The sequence below is a fragment of the Bubalus bubalis genome, chromosome 8, assembly GCF_019923935.1.
Source record: "Bubalus bubalis isolate 160015118507 breed Murrah chromosome 8, NDDB_SH_1, whole genome shotgun sequence".
Classification (NCBI taxonomy): Eukaryota; Metazoa; Chordata; class Mammalia; order Artiodactyla; family Bovidae; genus Bubalus; species Bubalus bubalis.
The window spans coordinates 43,102,883-43,127,619 of NC_059164.1; the positions used below are offsets into that span (position 1 = coordinate 43,102,883).

Here is a 24,737-nt window from a genome sequence, read left to right on the forward strand (position 1 = left end):
TTGTGTGGAGAATCGCCTAGCATACCCGTTTTGGAGGTCACAGGTCCTTCGGGCGTAGTTAGTGGCGGAGCAAGCTGTGAGGGGAGGGTCTTCGAGTTGTAGCCCGCGTGAACTCGGGGGCCCAGTGAATGTCTGAGAGGAACCTTCACTCCAGACACTGAGTCAGGCCGAACCCAGGTCTCGCTGGTCTCTGCCTCGACGACTTTGTCTTGTACCGCTTTCCTCCTTTTCCCCTGGGGTCCTTTTGGTCCCTCCCCTCTCTTTTCCCCCTCTAAAAGCCGAATTTCGCCGATTCTCAGCTGTGAGGAGAAAATTTTGCCGGAAATTAAACCCTTTCTTCTATTAGGCAGTAGTCGGTTGATGGGAGGGGCTAAAGATCGCTTGGTGTCCTGACAAGACGCGTTACTGTCTTGCTAAGATCATCTTTAATGCTTTGAGGGAAATAACTTGCAAACCTAGAAGTTTCGAATTACTATCCAGCTTGAAGGTAAGACTCTCCTAGAGAAATTTCTTTTTTAACTATTATAATTCAGATACCCTTAAAATTTCAATAGCGATGTTTGAAAAGAAAGAGGGTTTTGTGTGTATTTTAGCGTTTAGTTAGCAGTCTGAGTGTTTGATGTTTTGTAAGTGTGTGCTTTGATTTGTAGCTTAGAAGATAAAGAATTTGAGGAGATGAGTTACAGTAATTGCAACCAAAGTGAAAGCACGATTATGAGACCCAAAAGTCAAAGAAATATATATATATAAAAGTAGTCAAATGAGTAGATGACCAGAGAATATATTGAATCCCAAAAGGTGCCCTAAGTTGCCTGTAACTTTGTAGAAAACAATTAAAAGTAACTTTCCAGAATTCCCACTTCTTGTGAGTTCATGAAGTTGGAATTCTTAATTTTGTGTTCACTTTTGAGGGATAAAGGGGGTTGGTTTTAAGAATATTTTGGAGTCAAAACTTAATATTGCTTTATAGACTTTTTTGAGGTACCTCGAATTTTTAAAGTAATGAAAAATATTTACTGTACTTTTTAAAAATGCAAAACAATAAAAGCAAGTGTAAACTTTTGGAGTTGACTGGCAGTAGATATCTACCTGAAAAGTGACATTGGTGCAAGAGTGGACAAAGAGTATGGGACTGGAAATGATGTGGTATTGACTAGCTTTGTGATTTCTGTCAGGGTGCTCATTTTCTGTCAGAACTTCTGGTTTATTTATTAAGTGAGAAAATTTTATTGCATGACCACCAAATCCCTTCTGCACTCTAAACTTCTGCGATATTTAAGAAGCTTTTCAAAATCACATTGAAATCACTACAATTAAAATAACTGTTGGCCCTCCAGGAATAGGAAAGGGTCTCTTATATACATTAATATAGCACCTAGAAATTTATACCCATGCAAAAGTCTGGAAAGTCTTATCTCTTAAAGGGTCCAGCTAAAGTGAACTATCATCTGAATATGTTACTACTTGCACTATACTCTTTTATACTGTTAAACTCTCTTATCAGTTCTGACCCTAAATTTGTAGAGCCTGAGCAAGAGTATGGTTACAGAGGCCCAAAGACCGTGTGTCTAAATATTTAAGTTATGAATCATCAAACTATTGTTAAAAATATATTCTACTCTACTACCTTCACAAATCTCCATAAATAATTATCTGGAAGGCCAAGTTTACATTTAGAATTCTCAGACTTCTAGAGTCCTCAGACTGACACTATTCTTTTCCCATTCCAAGCTTCTTCACCCACCCCACTCGACATGTTTAAGCCATGTCCACATCCCTAAGTGAAGTCTCTCAGTCGTGTCCAACTCTTTGCGACCCTGTGGACTGTAGCCCACCAGGCTCCTCCGTCCATGGGATTCTCCAGGCAAGAATACTGGAGTGGGTTGCCATTTCCTTCCCCCGGGGATCTTCCCGACCCAGGGATCAAACCTAGGTCTCCGTCATTGCAGGCAGATGCTTTAACCTCTGAGCAACCAGGGAAGCCCGCCCCTCCCTAAACCCCCTGCAAATAGTGATGGGTAGTCAGCTATTCCATCTGCCCTCAAATCTAGCCACTCTGAAAGAGGTGTGCATGCTCCTGGCAGACATGGCCCCTTGACCTCATGGATTCCCTGCCCTTTGTAGCAGAAGGAGGGTCCTTACCCAAGTCTAAGGGCAGTACTGTTACAAAACATGCTCAGTTATCTCTTCTCTCCCCTGGAATCAGTCATTCCCTCACAACTAGATAATTCCTAACAACATTGAACTAGGAGAGAATTCCTACTATTAACACCAAATCCTACTGGCTTAATCTCTACTGCTGCTGCTGCTGCTAAGTCACTTCAGTCGTGTCTGACTCTGTGCAATCCCAGAGACGGCAGCCCACCAGGCTCCCCGGTCCCTGGGATTCTCCAGGCAAGAACACTGGAGTGGGTTGCCATTTCCTTCTCCAATGCATGAAAGTGAAAAGTGAAAGTGAAGTCACTAAGTCATGTCTGACTCTTAGCTACACCATGTACTGCAGCCCACCAGGCTCCTCCATCCATGGGATTTTCCAGGCAAGAGTACTGGAGTGGGGTGCCATCACCTTCTCCTTAATCTCTACTAGCACTAAGTATTAAGTGTTAGTTGCTCAGTTGTGTCCAACTCTTTGTGACCCCATGGACCATAGCCTGCCAGACTCCCCTGTCCATGGAATTCTCCAGGCAAGAATACTGGAGTAGGTAGCCATTCCCTTCTCCAGTGGATCTTCCCGACCCAGGGATTGAACCCAGGTCTCCTGCATTGCAGGTGAATTCTTTATTTTCTGAGCCACCAGGTCTCAGCAACTAGCACTGAAACCATCCACTTCTCTCCATGTCCAGTGTTGGTACCCTGTTTCAAGTACCATCCCTCTCACCTGGATAATTGCACTAGCCTTTTATCTGGTCGTCTCCTTTTCTAATTTTCTCAAATCTACTGGCCATTCTACCCAGAATACACTTTTCAAAACATATATCTGAACATGTCACTTTGCTGCTTCAGACCTGTGTATGGCTTCCATGGATCTTAAAATAAACAACAAAATCCTTAATTGACCTACAAAACCCATCATGATCTAGCCCTTTCCTCTTCTATTTCTAAGTTAATGGTCTTTAATTTCCAGAATGCACCATACTATCTTTCAATTTAGGAATATTGCATATGTTGTTTCCTCTACATAGAATGCTTTTCTCTTTGCCTGATGCTTATGTGATGATTTGGATAATGGATGTAATGGAGGCAGGTATCACGAATACCTCCTATATTTCTAACCTGCATGACTTGACAGACAGTGGAACCATTCATTGAACTAGGAAACACTGAAAATATGACAAGTGTGGGATGCTCTTTGATCTTGCAGCTGATGAAGATGAGGTACCTGTAAGACATCACATCCTTTGGATCTCAGCTCAAGCTACGCTTCATTTACTTGGAGAAGCCTTCCCTCCCTGTCAGGACTAGATTAGTAACTTGTTTGTTCCTTTGCTTCTCATCCCCATTTCTTTCTGCCTGTTGTTTTTTTTAACTCACATCTCTCCCATCTCTTTTCACTCCTCTACAACAGCAGTTCTATGAAAACATACTCCCTTTACCCAATTTCTCCATCTTCTTGTCTGACACTTGGCTGTCATGTGTCAGACAAGAATACAGACTATATATATATATTTTTTAATCTCTCCCATATTCTACTATATTTTTTAATTATTAAAAACTTTGCTACATATTCATCCCCTTTATCCTCCAACCATCATTTTAACTGAAGTCAGTGTCCATGCTAATGAACCATGTACTATTCTTCTAGTCTCAGTGTTTCTCCTTGGACTTATATTTCCATTCTGTTTCAGCCACAAATTCCAATGGACCCCTTCTTGATCCTTTTCATCACTCTTCCATCTCTGAAATTCTGAACTGCAGTGTTTTAATATTCTGCTTTCTCAGTCCTCTACAATATGCCCTTGCCTTGTAACCTCAAGAGAACTCCCATCTCTACATGTTTCCTTTTCAATTAATTATGATTGCCAGATAAAATACAGGACACTCAGTTAAATTTTCAGATACCCAGCAAGCAGTTAATCCCCTGCCCCCAGTTAATTTTGAATTCAATTAAACAGTGAATAAATTTTTAGTATAAGTATGTATTATACAATATTTGGGATATGTTTATACTTGAAAAAGTATTCTTTGTTTATCTGAAATTCAAATCTAGCTGAATGTCCCTTTTTAGTTTCCAGTAAATCTGGCAACCCTACACAAATTCATCCTTTCTATATTTTCTTCTCTATCCAGCCTAAAATCTAGGTATATAATCTGCACCACACCTTTGCCATCACCTCAATTCCTGGTACTCTGATTCTCTTCATCTTTATACTGCTACCCCTGCCCCATATCTACCTGCTTCTCTGCTAAGCATCACTCCCTCTCTTCCATGTAAGAGTTGGGGATTCTTAGGAATATGTAGTTGCTCTTTATCTGACTCTGCACACCCCTCTATGATAGTATGCATCTTGGTGTATTCTGATTTATCATAAATGCTGACAGTTTCCTAGTCTTTGTCTCCTGCCTTGGCCTTCCACATGATTCCTGACTCTTATCCAGATGCCAAATGGGTATCGCCACATTTGTAGCCACTTACACCTCAGATTTTATACCACCCATTTTCATCCTCCCATGCGTTAATTCTCCTGCATTTTTTTTATACACCTCATCATTCGAGTACAAGCTTGCGAGTAGTCTTTATTGACATTTTCCCCCCTTCATCTTCCTCGTTAGTCAGCCACTGTCTCTAGCCAGTTTCTCTTTTCCATTCCTATTGCTGCCTCTTGCCTTCAGGCCTCAAACCAGTTTGGATTTTGTCATTGATACCTTCCTAACTGGAAGTCTTCCATCAGTAACTGTCCTCCATGCTGCTTCCAAAATTATATTTCTGAAACATAAACCTGATTATGCCACTGTCTCTTCACTAATTCCCTTTGGCATATGGGATAAAAGTCACTCTTTCTAGTGTAAATACAAGCCATCCTTGATATAACCTTAGCAATCCTATCGCTCTCACCCTCCTGCATCTTTCCACTGATTCATCTATTCTGAATTATGCGTAATTGCCAAAAGAGTAGCATTCCTTGTTGCTCTATCTGCCTGGAATACCCCTCCAAGGTTGGGTCCAAGCATCTCCCTAGTACTGTGCTTCCTGACCTGCCGGAGTAGAGTTGATTGTTCCTTTGTGCTGTCATCATTCTGCCTAGGATCATTTAACGCATTGGTCTCAGGTTCTAGCCTGAGAGCTCCTCAAGGGCAGGGATGATGTGTTATTTGTATTTGTATGCATAGTATCTGGGACATGGTTAGAAAATAAATGTTGAAAAGAATTATATAAAGAACAGATTTGTGATCTTTATGAAAAGATGAGGACCAGAGATTACAAACAAATGTTCTTGATAGGTTAAAAAAAATAATAAGGCAGGCTGAATGTAATATAATAGGAAGTAGTGAAAACTGGAAACTGAGAATTATATGCCTTATCTATATCTACAAAGTACAATGCTGATTGTAGCAATATAGAAATGAAGCAAGCCTACTTGCTAAATATCTAGATTTTTTTCAAAATGTTTTAATGAATGGGAGTGTGCATTTATTTTTATTCATTTATATATATTTTTGGCCACACCATGCAGCATGTAGGATCTTAGTTCCTCAACCAGGGATCAAACCTGCACTCCCTGTGTTGAGAGCACAGAATCTACCACTGGACCACCAGGAAAGTCCCTTAATTTTTTTTTTTTTTTATTATGAGGTATCCTAAGAAACTACCCAAGACAAGACAAACATATCTGTGGGTCAGATAGCTTTGTCTGACTTTTGATCTAAAAAAAAGTGAGTTGCTTTGGTTAAGGTAGCTTGGTTCCAAATAGGAAAGGGGTATGTCAAGGCTGTATATTGTCACACTGCTTATTTAACTTCTGTGCAGAGTATATCATGAGAAACACTGGGCTGGAAGAAGCACAAGCTGGAATCAAGATTGCCAGGAGAAATATCAATAACCTCAGATATGCAGATGACACCACCCTTATGCCAGAAAGTGAAGAGGAACTAAAAAGCCTCTTGTTGAAAGTGAAAGAGGAGATTGAAAAAGTTGGCTTAAAGCTCAACATTCAGAAAACGAAGATCATGGCATCTGGTCCCAAAACTTCATGGCAAATAGATGGGGAAACAGTGGAAACAGTGTCAGACTTTATCTTTTTGGGCTCCAAAATCACTGCAGATGGTGACTGCAGCCATGAAATTAAAAGACGCTTACTCCTTGGAAGGAAAGTTATGACCAACCTAGATAGCATATTGAAAAACAGAGGCATTACTTTGCCAACAAAGGTCCGTTTAGTCAAGACTGTGGTTTTTCCAGTGATCATGTATGGATGTGAGAGTTGGACTATGAAGAAAGCTGAGCGCCGAAGAATTGATGCTTTTGAACTGTGGTGCTGGAGAAGACTCTTGAGAGTGCCTTGGACTACAAGGAGATCCAACCAGTCCATTCTAAAGCATATCAGCCCTGGGATTTCTTTGGAAGGAATGAAGCTAAAGCTGAAACTCCAGTACTTTGGCCACCTCATGTGAAAAGTTGACTCATTGGAAAAGACTCTGATGCTGGGAGGGATTGGGGGCAGGAGGAAAAGGGGACAACAGAGGATGAGATGGCTGGATGGCATCACCGACTCGATGGACGTGAGTTTGAGTGAACTCCGGGAGTTGGTGATGGACAGGAAGGCCTGGCATGCTGCTATTCATGGGGTCACAAAGAGTCGGACGTGACTGAGCGACTGAACTGAACTGAAGAGTTTTATTCATTTTTTAACTCACAGCCCTACCTTTGTCAGTTGCTAAAAATGATAGACGCTAAGCAAATAAATGGGCTTCTCAGGTGGCTCAGTGGGTAAAGATGCCTGTAATGAAGGAGATGCTGGAGCTGTGGGTTTAAGCCCGGGTCGGGACAATCCCATGGAGAAGAGCATGGCAGGCAACCTACTCCAGTATACTTGCCTGGAGAATCCCATGGACAGAGGAGCCTGGTGGGCTGTAGTTCAGGGGGTCACAAAGAGTTGGATACAACTGAAGTGACTGAGCACATATGCATGCAAAGAAATACATGCAAACTTCTAGCTGTAATAAATATATGTTAGCAGTGCTTAGTGTGTTTTTCTAGAATCTGTTTTTTTCTTTATATAATGTCCTCCAGTACTCCTGAGCCTGACTGCATTTTTACTTTGCAGGTGTACTATCCTCAGGCCTTATCCAGGTTCTTGACCTGCTTGGATAAAAGGTCCTTGGGCTTTATGAAACCCTGTATTAATCTTAAAGACATCTCTTCTACCCTTCTGGAATGGACATCTTAAAGCCCTACCTCTATAACATTAACCTGCTCATCTTTATGTGTTTTTCTTATGTGAATCAGCATATAAAGAGTGGTTCTATGCTTTAGGAAAGCCTGACTTTTTCAACTTTCATATTGTCAGTTCTAATTTACTCCACACTTAGTACAGGAGGCAGTAGACTTGTTCCATAAAGTGCCAGATAGTAAATATTTCAGGCTTTGCATACTGCATGTCTCTGTAGCAACTACTACTTGTTGCACAAAAGCACCATAGACAATATATAAATGAATGGGCAGGGCAGTGTTCCAGTAAAACTATAAAAACAGGCAGGATAGATTTGACCTGCAATATATAGTTTGCTGACTCTTGGTTTTAGGATGTTGATTTGTACCTTTATACCATGTGAAAGGGTAAACATCTCTTCCACACTCACCTTTGCTCCTGCTACATCAGTCACACGACTTTCTCTCTGATCCCTGATCATTCCCAGTCCTGCTTCAGTCCCTTGGCCCATGCTGTTTCCTTGCCTGGAATGCTTCCTCCCTCCCACCCCTACTCTCTTCTTTCAGATGTCATGACAGGCCTTCCTCTGTTCATTATTTTCTGACATTGCATTCTCTTTCTTTCTATCACAGATTATAACTATTTTACAGTTGTTACCTTTTTATCATCCGTCTCCTTCAGTAAACAGTAAGCTCTCTGGGGGCAAGGACCATGTCTTTCTTATTTACTTTTATTCACCAGTGTATCTCTGCCATTTAGCAATATCATGATCATTTAGTGATTAGTACTCTGTGTTGTGGCTCTAGCAAAATGCCTTGTATGCATTAGACACTCACCAAATGTTTATTGAATGGATAAATCAGTTAATGACTCAGCCTGAATTTTGATTAACCAACTTAGTTGTTCACCAGGAACTGATAGAATAGTTCTGTGATGATGCAATGGTATGTATACAAAGAAGTAAAAAATTTAGCTTTCTGATGAATCTGATTATACCTACATGTGCATTTCAGTCATAGTGACTTTCTTAGTAAATGTTTCACTCTTTCTCAATGTGTTAGCACACTGATGCATTGAAAGTTTATACAACTCAGAATACCTTTCTATAACTCATTTCCAAAAGTGCAGAATAGCTCTAGCTGCAGATCTGAATAGGTCAAACAATGCCAAGTTTATACCGTGAGATTTTATGGATGTTTACCTCATATAAGGAAGATCAGGACTCTAAGAAAAATACTGACATAGTTTTGTCTTTTAGGAGAAAAGGTCTATTTGGATAATAGAGTAGTAAATAGGACTAAGAGGGTCAATTTTGATCCTTCTGTAACTATCTTCAGAATCTTGGCAGTTAAGCAACTCTGAATAAATTTCAAAAAGTTTTTTTGTTTTGTTTTGTTTTAGAAGTAAATCCCAATTTATAAGCATCAACAAATAATATAATAGATGAAATTATCTATTTAAAAGATAAAGATTGTCAAATTCAAAAAGTTCTTTGAACTGGAACAAAACATAATATCTAAGACCAGTTTCTTTGTATTCATCTGAAAGCCTTCTGTTATACTACTGAAGTAAAAAAAAAAAAACTATTGACAAGCATTGCATCCATCCACACCTAACCTGTTAAAAGGACTATTGGAATTAACTACAGAACAAGAAACTTGTTAAGTTGTATAACATTACATTATTGCCTTTTCTGTTGACAAATAAGATTGTTATCAAGTTTGCATCCATATAAATATATGAGAAGAGAACACATTGAACCACAGATTCACTATTAATTTCTCAGGCATGCATCAGCACTAGGCTCTGTGATGATTATGTAAATCCTTTCCCTTACCCTGATTATAATCTTTCTTAAATTTAAGAAGTAGAAAAGAACCTATTTGAGGTCCCAGGGTTGAGATATACCATATATTATAAGTAGAGTTGTTGCATATATAAATAATTAAAATAACTTAAAAAAATAAAAGACAATTAATTATTATGAGATTGGATTACATGAAAAAGTTAAAATACCCTAACAGCATTTGTTTAGCTGTATAGTTTATAACACCCTGGTGGCTTAGATGGTAAAGAATTTTCCTGCACTGCAGGAGACCTGGGTTCAATCACTGGGTTGGGAAGATCCCCTGGAAAAGGGAATGGCTACCTACTCCAGTATTCTTGCCTAGAGAATTCCATGGACAGAGGAGCCTGGAGGGCTATAGTCTTGTGGGGTCTCAGATATGATTGAGTGACTAACACTTTCACTACTTTTACTTTCATAGTATCCAAAATAAAATTTTTTAATAAATAGAAGATGGATATGGGGACATCAGGAGAGAATTATCATTCAAATTCAGTTCAGTAACTCAATCATGTCCAACTCTTTGCAACCCCAAGGACTGCAGCACACCAGGCCTCCCTATCACCAACTCCCAGAGTTTACTCAAACTCATGTCCATTGAGTCGGTGATGCCATCCAACCATCTCATCCTCTGTTTTCCCCTTCTCATCCCGCCTTCAGTCTTTCCCAGCATCAGGGTCTTTTCAAATGAATCAGTTCTTCACATTAGGTGGCCAAAGTATTGGAGTTTCAGCTTCAACATCAGTCCTTCAGTGAACATTCAGGATTGATTTCCTTTAGGATGGACTGGTTGGATCTCCTTGCACTCTCAAGAGTCTTCTCCAACACCACAGTTCAAAAATATCAATTCTTCTGCACTCAACTTTCTTAATAGTCCAATTCTCACATCCATACATGACCACTGGAAAAACCGTAGCTTTGACTAGACGGACCTTTGTTGGCAAAGTAATGTCTCTGCTTTTGAATATGCTGTCTAGGTTGGTCATATCTTTTCTTCCAAGGAGTAAGCGTCTTTTAATTTCATGGCTGCAGTCACCATCTGCAGTGATTTTGGAGCCCCCAAAAATAAAGTCTGTCACTGTTCCCACTGTTTCCCCATCTGTTTCCCATGAAGTGATGGGACCGGATGCCATGATCTTAGTTTCATTCAAATTGAACTGCCACTATTCACTTGTGTATCTCAAGAACATTTCAGGCTCATTATATCAGCTCCTTCTCATGATAGTTTATAGGTGCCTCCTCTAGAGACTCTGAAGTTTCAATTTAAGGGTCTTTTTTTCCCTCACATTGTTCCTCTTCCTTATTGTTGTTTAGTCACTCAGTTGTGTCTGACTCTTGAGACCCCATGAACTGGAGCATGCCAGGCTTCCCTGTCCTTCGCCATCTCCTGGAGCTTGCTCAAACTCAGGTCCATTGAGTCAGTGATGCTATCAAACCATCTCGTCCTCTGTCATCCCCTTCTCCTCCTGCCTTCAGTGTTTCCCAGCGTCCTGGTCTTTTCTAATAAGTGGGCTCTTCGCATCAGGTGGCCAAAGTATTGGAGCTTCAGCTTCAGCATCAGTCCTTCCAATGACTATTCAGGGTTGATTTCCTTTAGGATTGACTGGTCTGATCTCCTTGGAGTCCAAGGGACAAAAATGGCCATAATGTCAATAAATTATTTTTATAGTAACAGCTCCCCAATGTATATCTGTAAACCTCCTGGTCCTCTTGTGTTTGTGACCTAACCACTTTAGCATCTTCCACAGGTATGTCAAAAGCACCTCAAATTCAGTATGTCTGTAGTAGAGATGGCTAATATTTGTTCCCCTTTTTTCCTTACTACCCTAACTTTATTTCATTCAGGTGCAATGTGCCTAGTTTGAAAACAAAAAAAGCTTAGACTACCCAACCTTCCTTATTCCTAGGGATACAGTGAGTATCCTGGGAAGTCTGGGCAAGGCTTTCAGGATAGCTATTTAAGAGGAAGAGAGGGCATTTAGCCTCTTTGCCCTTCCCCCTTTCTCTCCTGCCTGAAACTTGGATGTGAGGAAAAAGAAAGACCCTCAACTATCAAAATGTAAAACTTTCAGCCCATATTTTACTTACTCTACATTGTAGGCGAGTTGAACTCTTAACCATTAATATCACTTTACAACAAATGTGGCTTAACTGCTTGCCCAATCATAGTCTTTCCAATTTGAGTATGTTCTTAAGTTTGGGGGAAGCTGATAATTGTAGATGAGAGTGCCCTCTGTTTAAAGGCTTCGTTGGGAGAGCCAGCAGCAACCACCAAGCAGGAAGAACGTAGAATAAAATGTAGAATAAAAGGGGCCAAATAGAGTAACTGAAAACCATCCATAACATCTCTTGGGAGATTAATTTTGCTGCCAGAATTCTTGTTTGGAAAGACATCAGATCATTTTGATGCTTATTTTTAGGAAAAGGATGGGAAGCCTGTAAAATGTATGACAGGAGCCTTACTCAGTGTTGTAAATCTCTGAAAAGAAAAGCATAAGTTTTGTAATACTAGTCAGTTTTCTGAAAAGAGGGAACTTTTTAGCTAAGAATTGGTGGGTAGAGCATAAGGTATATATTATAACCTTGAAACCTAAGTGTGGCAAAGAGGTGTAAAGGTGATAAACTCATAGAATTTCTAGATTGGAAATCCAACCCTGTATCCAATTCATGAGTCCTTTGCCACTTATCATTTGCTTTGTTCTTGAACAGGGAAACTTTACCTCCAAAGTAAGTATGCTCTGCTTCATAAGTCTCAGCCACACTTTCAGACCATCACTGTAGGTAGGGGGATCATGTTTACTTAGTGTCTTGTGTGAGCCTCATGTTTGTGCACATTTCATGTCAGCCTGTGTTTTGAAAATCCTTACAAGGTGTTTTTCAAAACTGAACTGGATTCCATATTTATTCTGACACTGAACTGATTTTCTAATGTATGCTATCTTGTAAGAGGAAACAGAAGTCTTAAAACATCTTTTAAAAAAGTCTTTTAAACCTAAACATTGATCATACCATTTTAGAAATTTCAGTTACTTATGTTTAGGAAATAACACATTCAGAAAAGATGCAGTGTTTCTTTGGTTGCTGGTAGACACAAGTGCTTTTATCTCATACGAGGCCAAGAATATTTTTAGGGGAAGGAGTGAGAGTGGGAGAGGGTGTGGACAAACAGATCTATAAAAACAGTGGCTTGAACTCTCAAGACACTTTATGATTCAGTAGCAAAGTCCGGGTAACCTGAACATCCTGAAGCAGGTCTAACAGATTCCCAGAAGAGATGACCCACAGAAGAGCAGTTTTGTGCATATGTCAGTAGAGCTAGAAAATTGCAAAACTTTGACTGCCATAAAGTGATTTTACTTTTTAGTTTCACAGATTCTAATTGAAAAGCTTTTCTGAATATTTAATGAACAGAGCCATGAAGCAACATGTATCTTGCCTCAGATGCCACCACTGCTGGCTTTTCTTGATTCCCGTCAGATGAACTATTGCTTCTGTATACCATTAGATTGAAAAATAGATGCATAACTGAAACAGCTAAACTAAAAATAAAAAAAAACCATAAAATGCCCACTTTAAAGTTAACTTTTAAATCCAACACAAGTTCTAATTAAGTCTATTATAATTGCTATTTTTAGGATTTTGATCCTAGTCTTTCTCGTGTTTAATCCCTGTATTTGATTCCAATGAGTAGAAAACACTAAGTTCTAAAATAATGTCACTGGGTGTTAGTGAAAGAGGACAGAAAAAGAAGGTACAAATCAGGTACCTGGAAACCTTGAATACCAAGGCATGAAACCTTGCCAGCATAGATGGACAAGTCCAAGTGCCAAGCAAAGAGGGTAAGCTCTCCTTGTATAATTCTTGTAACCTTGGGTCGAGTTCGTCCTGTAGTCTTTATCTTGCCATCTGAGTTTACAAACTCTACCAGCGTAGCTTGCCCATTACCTTGATATGTGAAAAGTGTGAGTGATAAAGACATTCAGTGATTTCTGTTTCTTCACAGTGGACTGTCAGTACATGGGGATCAATATTAGAGGTACACAGGTCCTCTTAAATATTGTTTGATGATGATACCAAGTTAAGTGCTTCAGTATATCATAGGAAAGCAAGCCTAAAATAATGCAGCAGCAGTATAAAATACAGGTATGCTGTCATGGGCTTCCCTGGTGGCTTAGATAGTAAAGAATCAGCCTCTAATGTGGGAGACCTGGATTCGATCCCTGGGTTGGGAAGATCCCCTGGAGAAGGGAATGGCTACCCACTCCAGTATTCATGCCTAGAGAATTCCATGGACAGAGGAGCCTGGCAGGCTACAGTCCCTGGGATCGCAAAAGGTTGGACACGAGTGGTATGGTATGCTTGTAAATGAACAACTAACTCCATTTGGAGATTAAGTACCACTTTTGATGCCCAAGGTAGAGGCATTAAGCAGGAAAACATAAATACATTAGTGGCAAAAGATACAGAATTTTTTGCAGATGTAAAGAACAGTTTTATTTTTATTTATGTGGGCATGCTGATGTCTTTGACCACTCTAATTGAAAGCATAAATCATATTTACATGAACTTACATTGACTCTTCCCCCAGTTCGTGTTTATATTTAGTAACTTTTTAAAAAAAAATTTTGCTAATCAATGATCTTATTATTTTTTACAGCTTCTTTTTTTTTTTTTTACAGCTTCTTTATTCCTTGATATAACTACCTCTTAAACTAGAGGTACTTCTCTTACTACTTGTTTATAGATGCCCTTCTTCAGTTTATCTTCCATTATTAGATAGTCTGCTCTTCCTTATTTTCCATGTGTTTTAAGTATTTAGTTAGCGAATACTTACAGGCTCTGAAGGCAATCTGGCTGCAACATCTGTCACTCCTTTAATTGCCAAGGTTGTTTCAGCTGATCTGACTAGCTCGGCAAGTGTCCACTTCCTACCTCGCCTCTCCGTGTGCATCCCTCCCAAAGCTGCACACTCAGTCAAAGAGGACCACCTTCCCTAGTAAGGAAGACCATTCATTGGTCAGGGGTATATGAGTAGTTACACTCCCCTGCTAGAACCTCCAAAGCACCCACATGGTGCCAAGCAGTAGACTTAAATGCTAGGAATATAGCAATAGACAAGGTGGACTTCACTCTGTAGTCACAATTTCTGTTTCCAAATAAGCTTTTCATCAGTGCTTTGTTATTCCAGACTCTCACTTCATTTCTTACTAATTTATTTGTGTAACAAATGACAGTAAGTATCCAGTGTACCCAGCACTGTGTGATAATATAATTGAGAAGATAAATGTCAACAGTTAAATTATCACACTGTGGTTAAAATAATGCAATAATGGCATGCACTGGATACAGTGAAAATGCAGAAGACAGATCATCAACTCTAGCTGGAGAAGTGAGGGAGAAAATCCCAGAGATGATGATATTTGAGCTGAATTTTTAAAAATTAGAAGGCAAAAAGATGGAAAAAGACTTGAGGCTGAGGAAAGAGCACTTAGAAGAAGACATGAAATAATGACATGTTTAATGTGGTTTTCTTTGCAACAAGTGTTTTGTAATTTGAGTATAAGAAACATGAAGTGCCTTAAAAGGAGAAGAGTCTCTACAGTGGATGAGAGCCAGACTCTGAGCTGTGTTGCTCTTGACTGCCTTGGCATGCTGAAGACTCACTGCATGCATTTTGTTAACTTAAGTGCTTAATGAGGAAGCATGGAAAATGTTTATCTGCGTCTCACTTCCTGCTAATTTCTCCCAGGCTTCACCACGTCTTGCTTCCTAACTCTATCTGAACACTTCTCCATACCTTGCCTTTTAACTCTCCATGTAATAATTAAATGCTATTTCAGTTATCACAGCTTTTTTACAAACCAAATAATATTATGAAAAATTTGACGTTCTAAAATTAGATTTATATTAGCTCTTACTAAAATATTTTGGAATTTAAAATACCACACTTTATATAACTAATATCTTTATTTAGCGCTCCTGTTTATATTCCTTTTTATGATTAATTATGTTTTTTTCAAAAGCATAAAAGTATTTTGAAAGTAAAACAGTAAAGTTGTGAAATGTTTTTATATTGGCTTCAAACAAAACTTACATAGCGTCTTCTGTTTTTTAAAAAATGTGTTTCTCTTGAAGAGATTTCTGCATATACAGAGATACAAAAGCAAGGGAAAGTAACTTAAAATACTATTAAACTAAATAAAGCCAATGAAACTCATATAGAATCAAGTCAATATCTACCCATTCTTGAACAGGAAAATCTGAAAATGGAAGGGGTGTGTAAGCCTTTCCTTAATTTCGAGAAGCATGTACTAAGGATATATATGCTTTTGTCAAACTCCATTATAGTCACTGGAAATATAAAAATGAGAAATACAGTCCATACTCTCAGTGGATTTGTTGTCAAGTATTAAGTTGAACCACATGAAATTGCATCTTTTTTAGGTCAAAATGTTCAAATATCAGTTCAATCTAAATATATGTGTGTGTGTTACATGTATATTAAATAGAAATTTACAATAATAGAGATATGAACAACATGCCCTGAAAAAGTGCTTTGTGCTGCCCAGAACAGTCTGTGAAAGCTTTCCAGAGATGACATTTGAGCTGAATTTCAGAAAATGACTGGGAGTTCACTGTGTGTTCATGTGAAGTGAAGAGAATGAGCACATTTAATAGGAAACAGCCTGTGCAGAGTTGTTGAATAGAGAAAGGGTCTAGCTCATGCAAATACTTCAGATTGGTTGGAATGCCAGGTATGTGGTAGGTGACAGAGGAGGCAGGCTAAGTAAGCAGAGGGAAGATGTTAGAAGGTAGGAGGTACCAAGCCAAAGAGATGATACTATCCTTGAAATTGGTGAGCTGTGTATAATCCACAGAATGTGCAACACAACATGTTAGGGTTCATAAAGGAAATACTATTTATATTTTACCTGTCTTGTCTTTTCAAATTTTCTAATTTTATAAGGACTACAGTGTATATAATTCTTACTGCAGTACTGAATGTAAATAATTTCTAAATAAATAAATATATATGTATTATGGTGTGTTAGAGGCTGAATTGTGTCCCCCTCCCCACACACACAGAGAATTTATGTTGAAATCCTAACCTCTAGTATTTCAGAATGTGACCTCAGTTGAAAATAGAGTCATTACTGATGTAACTGGTCAAGATGAGGTCATATTAGTGGCAGTCACTCAGTCGTGCGACTTTGCGACCCCGTGGACTGTAGCTAGTCACGCCTCTCTGTCCATGGAATTCTCCAGGCAAGAATACTAATGTGGATAGCTGTTGCCTTCTCCAGGGAATCTTCCCTACCCAGGGACTGAACCCGAGTCTCCTGCTTTGCGGCAGATTCTTTACCACATGAGCTACCAAGGGAAGCCTCCATATTACAGTAGAGTGGGCCCCTAATTCACTTCGTTACAGCAACCCTAGAAAATGAGTACACACTATGTGATCAGAAAGTTTAGAGGCTCTATACACTACTGCATATAAAACAGGTAACTAATGACAACTTACTATATAGAGCTTTCTCAGTATTCTCCGTGGTACCCTAAATGGGAAGGAAATCCCAAAAAGGGCAGATATACATGTAGCTGATTCACTTTGCTGTACAGCAGAAACTAACACTTTGTGAAACAACTATACTCCAATAAAAATTTATTTAAAAAAAGTTTAGAGGCCTTGATTAGATTATGAAAAGCAATAGAAGAGTTGGTTTATATTTAAGATTTCAAATTATTTATGTCCTATAATTATTCAGTCTCAGGATTCAATAATTTACTTATGTTGAATTGATTTATTGACTTCCAGTACTTTACTTCTTTAAAACATTAAACTTTGCAAATAACTTTTTTTCATTTGTGTTTGATATGCTGCTGCTGCTGCTGCTAAGTCGCTTCAGTCATGTCCGACTCTGGGCAACCCCAGAGACGGCAGCCCACCAGGCTCCCCTGTCCCTGGGATTGGTATAGTTTATGTTAAAGGCAGAAGGAATTAGGAAATACTTAACCTGTAGCTCAAAATAGATACGGTGATAATTTTGCAGCAGTTTTCGGGGAAAAAATTATATTTAAGAAAAGTATTTAATCCCATTAGGCAGAAGTGGAACTAAAATCAGAAACAGGATCCTACCAAAAGAAGTCATAGCTGTGAAGAGTTTAATACTATATCATAATTGCAAGGAGTAATGCAGGTAAAACATGCCTTATTCTAGCTACATAATCTTCAAGTATTAAGGACAACCAGTCCTTTTTATATATGACATATGTTAGTCACTTGCCTGAGGTTCCAAAACACAGTTTTTAAGGTCAGGAATGATACCCTAAATTCAAATTACACATTTGAAGCCTGTTTATACGTCAGCAAGATCCAAAAGTCAGCAATACATTGATTAATGAATATGTCAGTACAAAGTAGATATGTATATTTTATTTTGGGCATTTTAGATCTTTATGGGACATGGAATATTTGATAATTTTTGGCCTTATTTATGCAAATCAATAGTAGCAGTTTAAAATGCTACTTTTTAAAAAAATCTGTATCATTGTAATAGTTCTTCTGTCCTTTAGACAAGTAGTTTTCAGACTTTCTAAAAGAATTCTTTCTCCAAATGAATTCTTATGTGGAAGCCCATTATACAATAATTATGCAGTTCACTCCATCAAAGAATACTTTATAGACCCTTTTTTTTTTTTTTTTTTAAGATTGGAGGGGTGTGGTGGATCTTTGTTGCTGCACTACTTTTATCGAGTTTCCTCTAGTTGCTAGGAGCAGGGTCTACTCTTTGTTGTGGTGTGCGAACTTACTGTGGTGACTTCTGTAGGGAAGCACGGGCTGTAAGCCACAGGCTTCAGTAGTTGCGGCTCAGGCTCTAGAACGCTGGCTCATTAGTTGTAACGCAGGGACTTAATTGCTTCCTGGCATGTGGGATCTTCCTGGGCCAGGGATTGAACCCATGTTCCTTGCATTGCAAAGTGGATGTTTAACCGCTGGACCACCAGGGTAGCGTGACTTTTGATGTTTTAAATCTTTGATTCTTATATCTAGCCTGGAAGTTCTGTATTTTGTGAATGTATGTTTTATAGTCACTGTGTAACGTTAGAAGGATGAAAAGGAATTTACGTGATAGGAATAAAAAAATACACTACTGACCTATGATCATAGGGCCTATACCTGAAGTTGCTTTCCCACAGGGCATTTGGAATATAAGAATATATCTATTGTCTCTAATGTGGTCCCCTGGTTTGTGACCAGCACAGCAGTCTGCAACCTGTATCTACTTGGTCAAGGATATAATGTCCTCTGTTCTCATTAAGAGACTTCCCTTTCTCTGCGTTTACCCCAGTTCTTCTAACAATTTTTGGTTTTGCTCTCTATTCATTTGACTATACCTTTGCTACCTTTGGATTCAAAAACCTGTTTGTCCAGTTGAGTATCTTGTTATTTTTTCCCTCACCCATGACTTATAATTATATTGCTGTAAGCTGGTAAATATTTGAAACTATGTATACTTTTTATATGCTTACCTTGTTATAAAAATTAGCACCATATAGAAAGGGGATAGCATTGGAGACTCAGAATTACAGTTTTTACATTCATAGCATTTATTAGACGGCTAATTTTTTTAAGATCAAGATGTCAGGTGGTCAATCTGATAACACATAAATCACAATTTATTCTTTTAGCCAGTGCTTATTGAACCCCTATGATATGCTAACAGTCATTATGAAAAGTTTTAAGTATATTTGTTATTTAGTCGCTAAGTCATGTCCGACTCTTTTGCTATCCTACGGACTGTACCTGCCAGGCTCTTCTGCCTGGTGAACTAAGTGAACATGATCCAGCTTTACAGGATAGATGTATTACACACAAAGAAACCTCTGTATACACACACACACACACACACACACACACACACATACACACACACACACCCTGGTATAAGCTATGAAAGAAACAAATGGAGTTCCACTGCACAAATAGAGAAACTACTTTAAATAGAACAGTCAGAAAAGGAACGGGAAGTGAAAAGAAAAGCATTCTAGGCAGGGAAGAGCTTGGGCAAAGGCCCTTGAGATGGGCTCAGGAGGGAGCTGGGCTTGTTCAAGCAACAAAAAGACATTAAGTTTTATGAGGAAAAGATCTTTCTCTTTTGTCTAAAACTGTGTTTTAGGACTTCTCTGGGGTCGCAGTGGGTTAAGAATCTGCCTGCCCGTGCAGGGGGCATGAATTCAGTCCCGGGTCTGAGAAGATTCCACATAGCATGAAGCAGCTAACCCCATGCACCACAACTACTGAGCCTGTGTGCCTCAGATACGGAAGCCCACACACCCTAGAGCCCACACAGCACAGCTGCGGAGCCCACATGCCTACAGCCTGTGCTCTGCCACAAGAAGAGCCCCTGCAGTGAGAAGGCTGCACACTGCAACAGAGGAGCCTCCACTCACCACTAGAGAAAGCCCAAGTGCAGCAACAAAGAAAATAAAATTTTTAAAAAATAATATAGAATAATATGTTTAAAATTAAATAATAGGCACTGCAGAAATACTTGTGTGTGACTGAATAAATGTCTGTATACCTGTAAATAAATACCTGTATATAGGATGTAATGAGGACAGGCTGAAGTTCAAAAAGTAGGTAAGGACTAGACCTCACAAACCCTGTTTAAAAAAAAAAAAAAATGGGGGATCTGATTTCATAAAGCCTCACTCACAACCATGTGAGGAATTGTTTGCTGGGGATTAAAAATGGAAGAAGGGAAACCTGGATTCATGAGTGCAGCAGAGGTGGAGAAAGTAGACCATAGAAATCACTAACTGTATGTTCGAGCCAGGCCAGTGGACCGATCTTGCTTCTTCAGCATCTTAGCAAAGGGAATGTATCTGATTTCTCTTTTTATCCCTAGAACTACCATAGCCCCTCAACCCCCAGACCAAGCCTGGAAAGAAAGTAACCTTTTGAGAATTTAATCAAGCCCTTGAGGAAAGTAATTTCAGAGTTTATCCTAGGTCTTTGTATTATTGAGGAAGTGACTATCTTAAATGAAGTCACAAAGAAAATGAAAAATACAGATTATTCTACAAGATAACAGACTTGGTCGTATAAAAAAAGTCAATACCATGGAGAAAAAAGGCAGAGAAACATGCTGGTTATATACTACAGTATAGCAACTTACAGTGAATATCCCTTTTGAAGACATTTTACCACATGTACAGAAGCACAAATGAGGGGAAATTTTTTTTTTTAAATATTATGCTCAATAAAACCATTCAACTTAAACTAAAAAAAAAAAAAATTTTTTTTTTTTTTTTTTAAGAAGGCTTGCCTCTCTCATACCTCCTCCGGCGTAATTGTGAGGGGATAGCTTCTATTGTGAGGACTCTACCTCCAGTTCTAGGGGGTGAGTTGAGTCTAGGTACTTGCAGAGAAGTCTTTGGGAAGCTAAAGAGTGATTGCTTGGTAGAGAACTCAGAAGGACATTAAGACAAAACTCTCTTTTCCCCAGCGTATACTGAAAATAACCCTGAGTGTAGCTATGAGTCTTAATGGTTGTTTTATATAACATTGATCAGCACATAGGTTCTCAATGAATGGAGATTTGTTACCTCACAGAGGAGTCTGTTCTACTTTTGAATTCCCCCTAATTGTTAAGAAGTTATTTCTTTTAACCAAACCAAACATTTTCCCCATGTTATTCCCACCCTTGTATGTAGTTTTACCCTCTAGAATCTTGGCAAATAAAGCTGATTTCTTTTGTTGATTTTAATTTAATTTGGCATGGCTGCCTGGACCTCTTTTAATCTGTAAGAGAAAATGAAGCTGTAGCAAGAGTTAAATTTATTTGATGCAGTAGACCAAATTTTCCATGTGGAGGCAAATTTTGTCTTGGGATGTGCCAGTCACTAAAGCCTTTTTAATGAGGCAACTCAGTCTGTTCCTATAAACTGTCAATTTATTCTCCTGGATCTTAAAGGAACATTAGCTCCAGGTGGGCAGGCCTCTTCTGGAATAATAATAATAACCAAAATAATTAAAAACCAGATTACTGCCCTAGTCCCTTCCCGCTCCCCCATTCCTAAGCCATCTACATAGCTAGTAGAGGAGTATCAAGATCATCCTTCTGAGTTCTAGGGTACTCATCCTTTCACTGGGCTTCCCTGCTGGTTCAGTTGATAAAGAATCTGCCTGCAGTGCAGGAGACAGAGGTTCAATCCCTGGGTTGGGAAGATCCCCTGGAGAAGGAAATGGCAACCCACTCCAGCATTCTTGCCTGAGAAATCCCATAGACAGAGGAGCTTGGCAGGCTACAGTCCATGGGGTCACAGGAGCAGGACATGACTTAGTGACTAAACTACCACATACTGAGATACTTCCAGGTTCTGCAGAAAGTGTGGCTGTCCCCTCGACCACACTCAGCTTTTCTCTACTGCACTGTTCCCTGCCCTGTTGTTTCAGTAGCTAACGTCTCCTCAAGTTTTCCTTCTCCTAGAAATGTACTTTCTCAGACATGTATGATGTCTAGCATTCTCTTCATACTGTTGTTTTACGAATTTTTATTATCATTGTGCTATGGCCTCTTGAGGGGAAAGAGATAAATATGCATTATCAGCTAATTTGAATCAGAATTGTGGTTGAAGTCATATTTTAATATAAATCATACTCTATAGAGATTTTTGGCATATTAACAATTCAGTGATTTTTAGCATATTCACAAAGTTGTGTAACCATCCCAACAATCTAATTGCAGAACATTTTGATCACACCAGAGAAGTCACATACCATTAGCAGTCACCTCCTATTTCCTCTACTCTCCTGCCAGCCCTAATCAATCACTAATCTACTTTCTGCCCATAGATTTGTCATTATTGCTGTTTGTAGAGGGGACAGTACAGACAGGGAGAAAGGTGAGCTCTGGTCTGAAGGGGAACTTCTACTTCTGATCTCTGCTTATCAGCCATCACAAAATTTGAAGTTAAAAATCCCTGATTCTTTGAAAATTAATTTCTCCAAAGGTAGTCACATATAGTACCCATAAACATAGGTAGGTAGGTAGATACCTAATCTTATTTCATAACTTTAATCTTATTTGGGGGGAATGAGTGACCCTAGTGTGCACACACATGCACACACACCCATCTTGTCCTGAGTTGTATTTCAAAGCCTTCTTGTTTGGACTGACAATGTTGGACACCATGGCTCAAACACTTTCCTCCAATTCCCTAATTCCTAGGTTTTTCAGATCAGGCTGCCCTACCTGTATCTTGCTGGTTTTAGGTAAGATATCCAAATACTAGGTGATGATAAAAGGTGGGAGTCAGCAGAATGAACCATAGGGAATGACTTAGAGAAAACACCCCTCTCTGCCTTGTGTACAACCAGAACATGGAGAGAGAAAGAGGGGCAGCAGGTCAGTGAGGAATGGCTCTTTATTGGGTACTTTTTCTAGCCAGGGCATGTGGGCCTCCCAGCACCTCTACCCCTCAGGAGTGGTTCTTTATGATGTATCAGCTCCCCAGAGCCACCATTGGCTGTCGGGAGTGTCCTGATGACCAAATAAAGCAGAACAGGTGTGACTCCTCATTGTCCTGGGGAGAGGTATATATACAGAGGGCAGGCCTGGCAGACAGGCAGACAACTGAGTGGCTTCAACATGGCAAAAGTGACCGATCAATCTTGGGAGCCGAAAACCACAAGCACCAAGCGGTGGAAGAAAAGGAAGACCCTCTTTCAGCCTGGATCAAGAGGCAAGGTGAGATGACCCTACCCAAGCTCCTCCTCTTCTTTCCCGTTTATACCCTCTGCCCCCTTCCCTCACCTTGAGATAATCCTGCCCCAGCCTGGCACAAACTTCCTCCTTAGTCCCCCACCCTTTCCCCCCACTCTTCCCCACAACCCTTCTCCCAACCAGTGACCTCTGGGCTCACCGTTGCCTTAACAGGTGGTGAAGATATATAAGAAGGTAAAAAGACCACTCCATGTGTGTTCAAGAAAAAAATACTCCCCAAAAGTTATAACTACAAGAAGACAAAGGAGAACAAGAAGGGCCAAGCTTCAGCCAGTTCCATAGGCTGAGCCAAAAGCAGCCAGGCCAGGCCTAACAGCCCCTGTAGAACGACACCACTCTGAGATAAGACCTAAGCAAACAGCGCCTGCAGAGCAAGCTTCAGAGACCTGAGAACAATCTGCTATATCGAGAGTCCTGGCTGCGGAGAAATGGCCAACCGCGTAGACACTGGCTCAGACACTGATGTGAAACATGGGACACAAATGCTGGTTATTAAAATCAGCAAAGTGTGAGAAGCCCCTCAAAAAAAAAACCACAATAAAATTAGGCACACTGCACAGAAATGAATCGTGTCACTTTGGTGTTGTCTTGAGATTATTTCTTAAAGTGAGAGAGTGAGATGATAGAGAAGCTTAGCATCTTTGGTTCCCCTGTATCTACCTGAGGAGAAAATGTACATGCAGCTCTCCAAGAGTGGAAAATACCCTTTCTGCCAGGTTCTCCAGCTCTGGCAGACCAGTTTTTACCATTTCTGTACTTGGTAGTCAACACTCATTTTCAAGTATGAGTGAAGTCAGCAGAACACAGCAGTGCCAAATTCACTCTAGTAGGTTAAAGGCAATGGAAAGGGAACGGGAGAGAAAGAACAAGAAGGCTCTGACTTTCTCAGTCATAACACAGAACTGAACTGCGCTGGTCGCCTGGGATAATTCGGTTGTGAGTTGAAGGCCCCTGATCCTCACAGCTCCCTCATCCCTTGCTGGCCTCGTGGTGAGTTTTGTTACAAAGGACAGGATGGCAGCAGTTCCAGCCACTAGGAAGGGTAGTCACAAGGCCACACTGAGCAGGGCCTTCAGCAGATACTCGTTGCTGGCCTGGTTCTGCCTACCTTCCTTCATCTCACCCTCCCACCAGTCTCTCCCACCCCCACCTTCCGCTTTAAGCCCAGAATGGAGTGCTCAAAGTCGCCCACAGAGGTGGAGATGTTTGAGAGTCCAGTATTTATTGATTAGAAAGTGATCCTCAGGCATGTGTGTGTCTCTAAAAGAATTTGAAAAACTATTCACCTCCTTAGGGCTTCCCTGGTGGCTCAGAGGATAAAGCGTCTGCCTGCAATGCAGGAGACCTGGGTTCAATCCCTGGGTTGGGAAGATCCCCTGGAGAAGGAAATAGCAACCCACTCCAGTATTCTTGTCTGGAGAATCCCATGGACAGAGGAGCCTGGCAGGCTACAGTCCATGGGGTCGCAAAGAGTCGGACACGACTGAGCGACTTCACTTATTCACCTCCTTACATAACTTTAAGTTGAAATTCAAAATTTCTATTTCATAAGTTTAAATATTTATTAAGGATATAATTTGTAATTTGTTGTAAACATTGCTATTGAAAATAAAACTGTTACATCAGTCTTCTTTTTTAAATTTTTGTCTTCATAAATTCCACCCCAGAATTTATGCTATAGAATTAGACTAGAGAAGTGTCACTAGACAGGGTTATTATTTGCCCTGTATTTTT

At 39.7% G+C, this 24,737-nt stretch overlaps 1 long non-coding RNA gene across 2 annotated transcripts; it reads left to right on the top strand.

The window, feature by feature from the left end:
• Positions 1 to 4: 4 nt before the first annotated feature.
• Positions 5 to 23,570, top strand: LOC112586475. 2 transcript variants are annotated; one of them, XR_006553062.2, is made up of 3 exons: positions 5 to 487; positions 19,392 to 22,967; positions 23,157 to 23,570. It is a non-coding gene; the product is annotated as an uncharacterized LOC112586475 (long non-coding RNA). The 2 variants fall into 2 exon arrangements; XR_003110915.3 differs by lacking the exon at positions 5 to 487 and having other exon boundaries at positions 10,763 to 22,967.
• Positions 23,571 to 24,737: the final 1,167 nt, after the last annotated feature.